Raw genomic sequence first — 7,573 nt, forward strand, 5'->3', positions numbered from 1 at the left:
ATGATAATAATAATAATTAACAATAATAATAATGATGATGCTTCAAGAAATGCCTGGGATGAACTGCCATAGCTGAGCAGTACTGATTTTAATCTTGCCACAAGGTAGTCATCTTTCCCTTTCAGTTTAATCAGAGAGAGACATGAAGTGGAGCTTTCCTCCCTAACTGAAGGAAAAACCTGGGCACCAAGAATACAAAATCCATTTAAGAAGCCACTGAAGCACTGCTGCTTTCCAGGGCCTGTTGAGAAGCTCTATGGACACAAGATGATTTCTGGAGCATCAAGTCCAGAAATAGAGAGGGAGGGGAGGCCTCCCTTGCTTTCCCTCTTTAACTATGAAATTTAACAGTTCTTGGGAGTGGGGACATAGCTCAGTGGCAGAGCCTTTGCCTAGTACACCCTAGGACTTGGGTTCTACCCTCAGCTCAGCAAATAACACTCAGGAAATAAAGGCAAGGGGATCATAAATTCAAGGCTATCCTTGACTAATAGTAAGTTAGAGGCCAACCTGGGTTACATGAGACCCCACCTAAAAGAAAAAATATTCACTACATCTTAATAGCAAGAGCAGGAAAGTTAAAACAAAGGAGAGCGATGATCCAAACAGCTGGCAAAGGAGGTTGGGATGGCCACGCCGGCCATGACTGGCGTGGGTGATCATGATTCCTCCTGGACAGAGACACTATTAACATCATGAAAAATGAAACACAGAGAATGGGGGTTGAGCAGGGGCTAATTCAATCTGTCACAAACTCCCTTAGCTTTCCTGAAACAAAAAAGCAGAATGTTCAGGAGAAAACAACAACAACAAAAAAACAAAGCAGAGCCGGGCGGTGGTGGCGCATGCCTTTAATCCCAGCACTCGGGAGGCAGAGGCAGGCGGATCTCTGTGAGTTCGAGACCAGCCTGGTCTACAAGAGCAAGTTCCAGGACAGGCTCCAAAGCCACAGAGAAACCCTGTCTCGAAAAACCAAAAAAAAAAAAAACAAAGCAGAGGAAATGCCTTGTTCTAAACTTGAGGCTATCACTTCACTCCATTTACTACATTCCCTGTCCCTCAGTTTAAGGCAGCGTTCTCAGCCTTCCAGTGCTACCTCATGTTGTGGTGATCAGCCATAAAACTATTTTGTTGCTACTTCATAACTACTAATTTTACTACTGTTATGAATTGTAAATGTAATGTAAATGTCTGTATGCAGGATATCTGACATGCAACCCTTGTGAAGGGGCCTTTCAACCCTCAAGGGGGTGGCAACCCACTGCCTTAAACATTCAATAAGGAAGATTCCACAGCCTGGTCTCTGTCCGGTGGTAATTATGCTCCAGGTTGCATTTACAGTGCACCTTGCTTGGAAGAGCTTGAAGTGTGTCTCTATTCTCCTTGGGAAAGCTCGTCACATTTACAGATGCACAAAATAAACTGAGCCTTTAGCGAAGACAATGCCACCACGCTGGGGAATTATAGAGGCTCCTGAACTGATGCTGCCTGGGTTCTACTTTGTTCCATTCTTGTGTCCAGAGTTATGTAAAGCTATGGTAAAAGCTCTAAGCCAATGTGACACAGACAGGCTGAATGGTTTTTACAAAGATAATAGGAATGCGTGGGCATAAACACTGCACAGATCTGTGGATGTCTAGAATGAGTGTGAAGGGCAGAATCTGCAGATAGCAAACAATACCGACGGGGCGAGTTATTAACCCTTTCCTAGCCGTAAACTCAAGCTCTTCAATGAGTTTTGCCCAGGGGCCCACTCTAGTTGATGACCATTTCCACCTACCATTCGTACGTACGGTCAAACATGCTTTGCACTGTGTCTAAAGTCCCTGACTACTGAGCTTAAGGGCGCTTCAGAGACTGTACCTGTGAGCTTCTCCCCAGGACAGGAATCAGGCTTCTGCCCTACCAACTCCCTCCATTATCTCAACTTAACCATGAGAATAATTGAAGACCCAGTCCTTGCATGGCCCTGTGATGGGTGCTGGTACAAACCACAAGAGAACAGTTACTCTGTGGTGCCAGAACTGAGTATCAGACATGCCTGCGTGCCTTCAGACACCGTGGAGTGAAGAATCAACTTAATTCATCACTGTAAAATACTTGCATTTACAAAAAAAAATTTCAAATATTATTTCCTCTGTGTGTGTGTGTGTGTGTGTGTGTGTAGGCCAGAATTCAATTATTCCTTGTTGTTTTGGTTTTGTTTTTGATAGGATTTTTATTTTTGAGACAGGGTCTCAACTGTGTAGCCCTAGATGTCCTGGAATTCACTCTGTAGACCAGGCTGGCCTCAATCTCAAAGATCCATCTGCCTCTGCCTCCCGAGACCTGGGACTAAACGTGTGTCCCATGCCCTGTGTGGTCTGCATTTTCAGCAGGTTCATAGGTGACTGGTACGATAGTTAGAGAACCAAAAAAAAGCAACCCATGGTGGGGCTGCAAGGAGCCCCTGGAAAAGAAAACTGGTCAGTCTGCCAAGTATTAAGGAGATAAAAAAATTAATTTGAAAAAGTCTCCAAATGTGTTAACTAGCAGAATTTTGGCAGCCTCTGTGGATAGCTGCATCAGAATGGTGGAGGTGGAAGCCAGATTTGTAGTGGGCAACCAGATTTAGCTACAAAAGGACTGGGAAGGCACAGGAAAGGCTGCTGTAAGCTTCCCAAGTCTGGAGGTGAAGTCAAGGAAGGGGCAAGTGGAAAGGGCCAAGACGCCAGGACCAGAAGAATCCGTGACCATGTGAGGGCAGAAAGCTGCAGGCAGAACTCCATTACTGTCCAATCCACTGCTGTCTCACTGCATCCTCAATAAACTATGGGGGATGGGGCGGCCAGGATCAAGAGTCCTGCCACCAACTGTCCTTTGTGTCCTCCTTTCCGTTCCTAGTGCCCTTTGGCCTGTCTTCTCTACCTTTCTGGTTGTCACAGCTTTCAGCAGGGTTGTGTGGCAGGGTCTTCTTTGCCCTCTGTTGACGGCAGTAAGTATTCCTGACCTTCATAGGAAACTGCAAATGATAAGTTGATTAAAAACTCAGACTCCCCAAAGATATGTTGGGTCATAAATACTATAAAGGAACAAAAAATGATAAAGGAGCTTGCTATTTTTATAGGCCATTAAGAGACAGTCTTGACAAAATCTGGGCAGAGGTTGAATATGGACAGGGGACAGACCACAGGCATCTATGTAGGACAAGCTTTCCAGCAAAGGAAACACCAAGCACAAAAGCTTTGAAGAAGGGTGTGCCTGGCATATCAAAGGCACAGCAAGGAAGGGAAAAGTAACCAAATCCAAGCTCTGGGCTAGAAGTCACACAAGGAAAATGTCAGAAAGCCACAGCTTGGGTGGAGGGCTTTGTAGGTCAGGGTCACTGTCTGAATATAAATGATATTCAAAACCATGAAACCAAAAACCATCTGAAGAATTAAGGCACTTCAATAATGGTCAGAAAGCCCGCCTCCACCCCCCACAAATTGCAAAGATGAAAGTAAACAAAATCCAAACTCATTTACATTTTCTTCTGCCAAATTTGCAAAGTCTTAATAACTGATGCTGGTAAAAGCCCTTAGAGAAAGCTATTTTTGTTTTGTTTTCTCAGCACAGGGTTTCTCTGTGTGGCCCTAGCTGTCCTGGAACTAGTTCTGTAGACCAGGGTGGCCTTCGAATTCACAGAGATCTGCTTGTCTCTGGCCCTCCAGTGATGGTACTGTATATTGTATTAAAGGCATCAGCCAGGAAAGCCCAGCTTTTTTTTTTCTTTTCAGTTTTTAAAGATACATCCTTTTTAAATTGATGTATATGTGTTCAGGTGCTTGGGTAGGCCAACAGTGTCAGATCCCCTTGGCGCTGGAGTTAGAGGCAGCTGCAAGCTGCCTATGCAGGTGCTGGGAGTTGAACTCAGGTCCTCTGGCAGAACAGCACATGCTCTGAACCACCAAGCCCCCCCCCCTCAACTTGTATTTTTTTCTCCATGTTATGGGTGTGCACCACTTTTGCGTAGAACACTCAGTGGCCAGAAGAGGGCACTGGTTCCCTGGGACTGGACCTACAGAAGGTCCTGTGCCACCATGAGTGGGTGCTGAGAACTAAACCTGGTCCTCTGCCAGAGCAGCCAGTACTCTTAACCAGTGAGCCATCTCCCCAGTCCCCTTCTTAATCATTTGCCAAAATAACTCAAGCATCAGCAAATCACATTCTTTTACCCAGAACTGTGAAGAAGCTTATCGTTAAAGATTACGCATATTCATAGCTTGGCCATTTGTTTTAGGAAATTGTTGTGCTGTACACCAAATGGAAAGAATTTTCTGAATAGATGTCCTTAAAATAACAGTGCCCCTAATCCAATGGCTCTCAACCTTTGGGCTGCAATGGGGGGGGTTGCACATCAGATATTTGTGACTCATAACAATAGCAAAGAAATAATTTTATGGTTGGACTGTACTGAAGGGTTACAACATTAGGAAGGTTGAGAACCACTGCTAATCACTTCTGCTGGTGGTTGCTCCTTTCCTCATTGTCAACTCCATTACCCTTTCTGAATGGAAGTTTCTCTTCGAGTCAGGGTAAATCATAAATCATAGACTGTAAGGGCACAAGGACCTTCAGGAATCATTCATTCTGGCCCCTGTGCCATGTTATTGAAAAGGCAACAGAAAGTGAAGACTGCCAGACTTTCTGGGAAAGAACAAAGCACTGTCTTAGATCTCGTTTTTCCCACATCACAGGAGGATCGAACAAACCCAAGTATTCATGAGCAAAATGGTAACCAGACTTCAGAAAGTCTTATAAAGCAAGGCAGAAAATAAGACCAAACACACGGTTTGGCCAGGCAGCGGTGGCACACACCTTAAAGGATTAAATCCCAATGCTCAGGAGGCAGATCTCTGTAAATTCAAGGCCAGCTTGGTCTACAAAGTGAGTTCCAAAACCATCAGGGCTACACAGAAAAACCCTGTCTCGAAAACCCAAAAGTCCCCAATCCTTGTTTTGTTCTTTGAAACAGGATTTCTCTATGTGGTAACAGTCCTGGCTGTCATGGAACTCACTCTGTAGACTAGGCTGGCCTCGAACTCAAGAGATTCACCTGCCTCTGCCTCCCGATTGCTGGGATTAAAGGCGTGCACCACTACTGCCCAGACAGTCTGTTATTTTTTAAAGGTCACTCATACACATTTGCTACTGGAGTCAAGTTGTGTTGAAGTAATTTTGGTGCATACTGGTGTCAAGGCTCAGCTCTGCCATATTCTTGCAGTTAACTTATGCATAAAACACAGCCCTCACATATCACAAGCTGTCAATGAGGATGAAATAACGTACCCTAACAGAGCGTCAAAAACTTTGGTACTAGCCAGGCAGTGGTGGCGCACACCTTTAATCCCAGCACTGGGGAAGCAGAGGCAGGTGAATGGCCTGGATCAGAGGCCAGGGCTCTATCCAGGCTCACCCTTCTGGAGCTCTCCAGGTTGTATTTAGTGTCTTGGTCTTCAGCTTTTCTCTAAAGTCCATTTAGGTCATACTCCTATTCCAGACTCAAGTGCCAGGCAGCTTTTGAGTGCAGAATAGCTTCCCTGTATACAAATCTAAAATACTTCAAAATGTAGTTCCCAGCTGGCTGCTGTGACCTGAATACCTTACTGGGTATGCATGGGGTCAAATGTTAGGATGCACTGTATAGTGCTAGTTGAAGAAGGTATTCAATGAAAGTTTAAGGCCTTTGTGGCATCAGGAAGGTGCGGCCTCTGATGGACACAAGCCCAAACAGCCATACAAAGGGTATTTATTGTTAGAAAATATTTCATGACAAGGTCCCTAATTCACTGAGAGTATCACATGCCCCTCTGACTCGTCCTTATGTATCATTTACAATAACAAGTCTCAGGTGTACCTGAGGCGTCTTGTGACCTAAGTCAAGGGATGACTGTAATGCTCCATTAAAATAATTCTACAGATCATGGAAAATAATCTATTTTCTACAAAGATTCTTAAAGGCCAAAGCACTTCTGAAAAAACAGCTGTTCTAATATCTACCTAGGATACACTGCTAAATTCCTGTAACAGAAGCAAGCAACTTTATAGCCAGGGCTAGTACATAGTGACATACTGTTCCAAAACAAAAACCAGTTCTCAGATTTCTCACAACCAGGGTTTTGATTTCCTGCAGCGGGAACACAAAAGATAAAGGGTTTTGCCAGAGCTCCATAAGAGTTCCTGGCTGCTGTGTTTGCTATTGAGGTAAGGTAGGTGAGTGCACCAGCTAGGTGGCCAATCCACCTGCTTGCAAGCATCATGGATTAGCAGCAGCTCTGGGCAAGGCAGGGTCTTGACCATCTGTTCTACTGCTTTTATCATAGGCCACCATCCTCTGAATAATTAATATACTGTCCTGTCTTTTTTTTTTTTTTTTTTTTTTTTTTTTTTTTTGGTTTTTCGAGACAGGGTTTCTCTGCAGCTTTAGAGCCTGTCCTGGAGCTAGCTCTTGTAGACCAGGCTGGTCTCGAACTCACAGAGATCCGCCTGCCTCTGCCTCCCGAGTGCTGGGATTAAAGGCGTGCGCCACCACCGCCCGGCTGTCCTGTCTTTTTTGTTGACAATAGTACTAAGGTTTTTTCCCCCCTTAGAGACAGAGTATCTCTGTGTAGTTTTTGGAGTGTCCTGGAACTCACTCTTTAGACCAGGCTGGCCTTAAACTCACAGAGATCCGCCCAGTAGGCATAAGCCACCACCTCCCAGCTACTTCAAGTATTTAAAATGGGGTCAAAGACATATATATGACTTTGCTACTCATAAGGTGACTCTCATGGCTTTAAATTGACCCTTCAAAATCCATTCTGGACTCAGTACCCACTGTAAAGAAGTGAGGCTTTGGGGGGAAGGTTAGGAAAAGGACCAGGGCTTCTCACCAACCAGTGCAAACTGTCCAGGTCATACTTCAACCCTTCTCTCTCCTCTGGCCTAAGTTTTGTTTGCCCCTTTGGAGGATACAGCTATAAGACACCATCTTCACCATCAGGGAACCATACCTGACCTACATACACACAGAACCCTGACAGGCACCTCACTTTGGACAGTGTCATCTTTTTGCTTCAAGATGGTCTTGAAGATGCTCCTGCCTCAGCCTCCAAGTGCAAGGATTAGCACTGCACCGTCTAGCCTAATTCGCTAGTTTTTCTATGTCATGTACTCCCCCGCCCAGTGATTTTGAACATCTTGCCATTTTTCTAATCAAGAATGTATCTCCGGGGCTGGAGAGATGGCTCAGAGATTAAGAGCATTGCCTGCTCTTCCAAAGGTCCTGAGTTCGATTCCCAGCAACCACATGGTGGCTCACAACCATCTCTAATGGGGTCTGGTGCCCTCTTCTGGCGTGCAGGCATACACACAGACAGAATATTGTATACATAATAAATACATAAATAAATATAAAAAAAGAAAGTTAAAAAAAAAAAAAGAATGTATCTCCAACACACTAAGATGCATCAGTTAGCAGAAAAAAAATTAGTAAAATCTGAATAGCAAAGACACAGTGAATCAGCATTTTCTTTCAGGGAGAAGACACCAGACTTCAACTTAAGAAAAACCC

Source organism: Arvicola amphibius, chromosome 10 (assembly GCF_903992535.2).
Source record: "Arvicola amphibius chromosome 10, mArvAmp1.2, whole genome shotgun sequence".
Lineage (NCBI taxonomy): Eukaryota > Metazoa > Chordata > Mammalia > Rodentia > Cricetidae > Arvicola > Arvicola amphibius.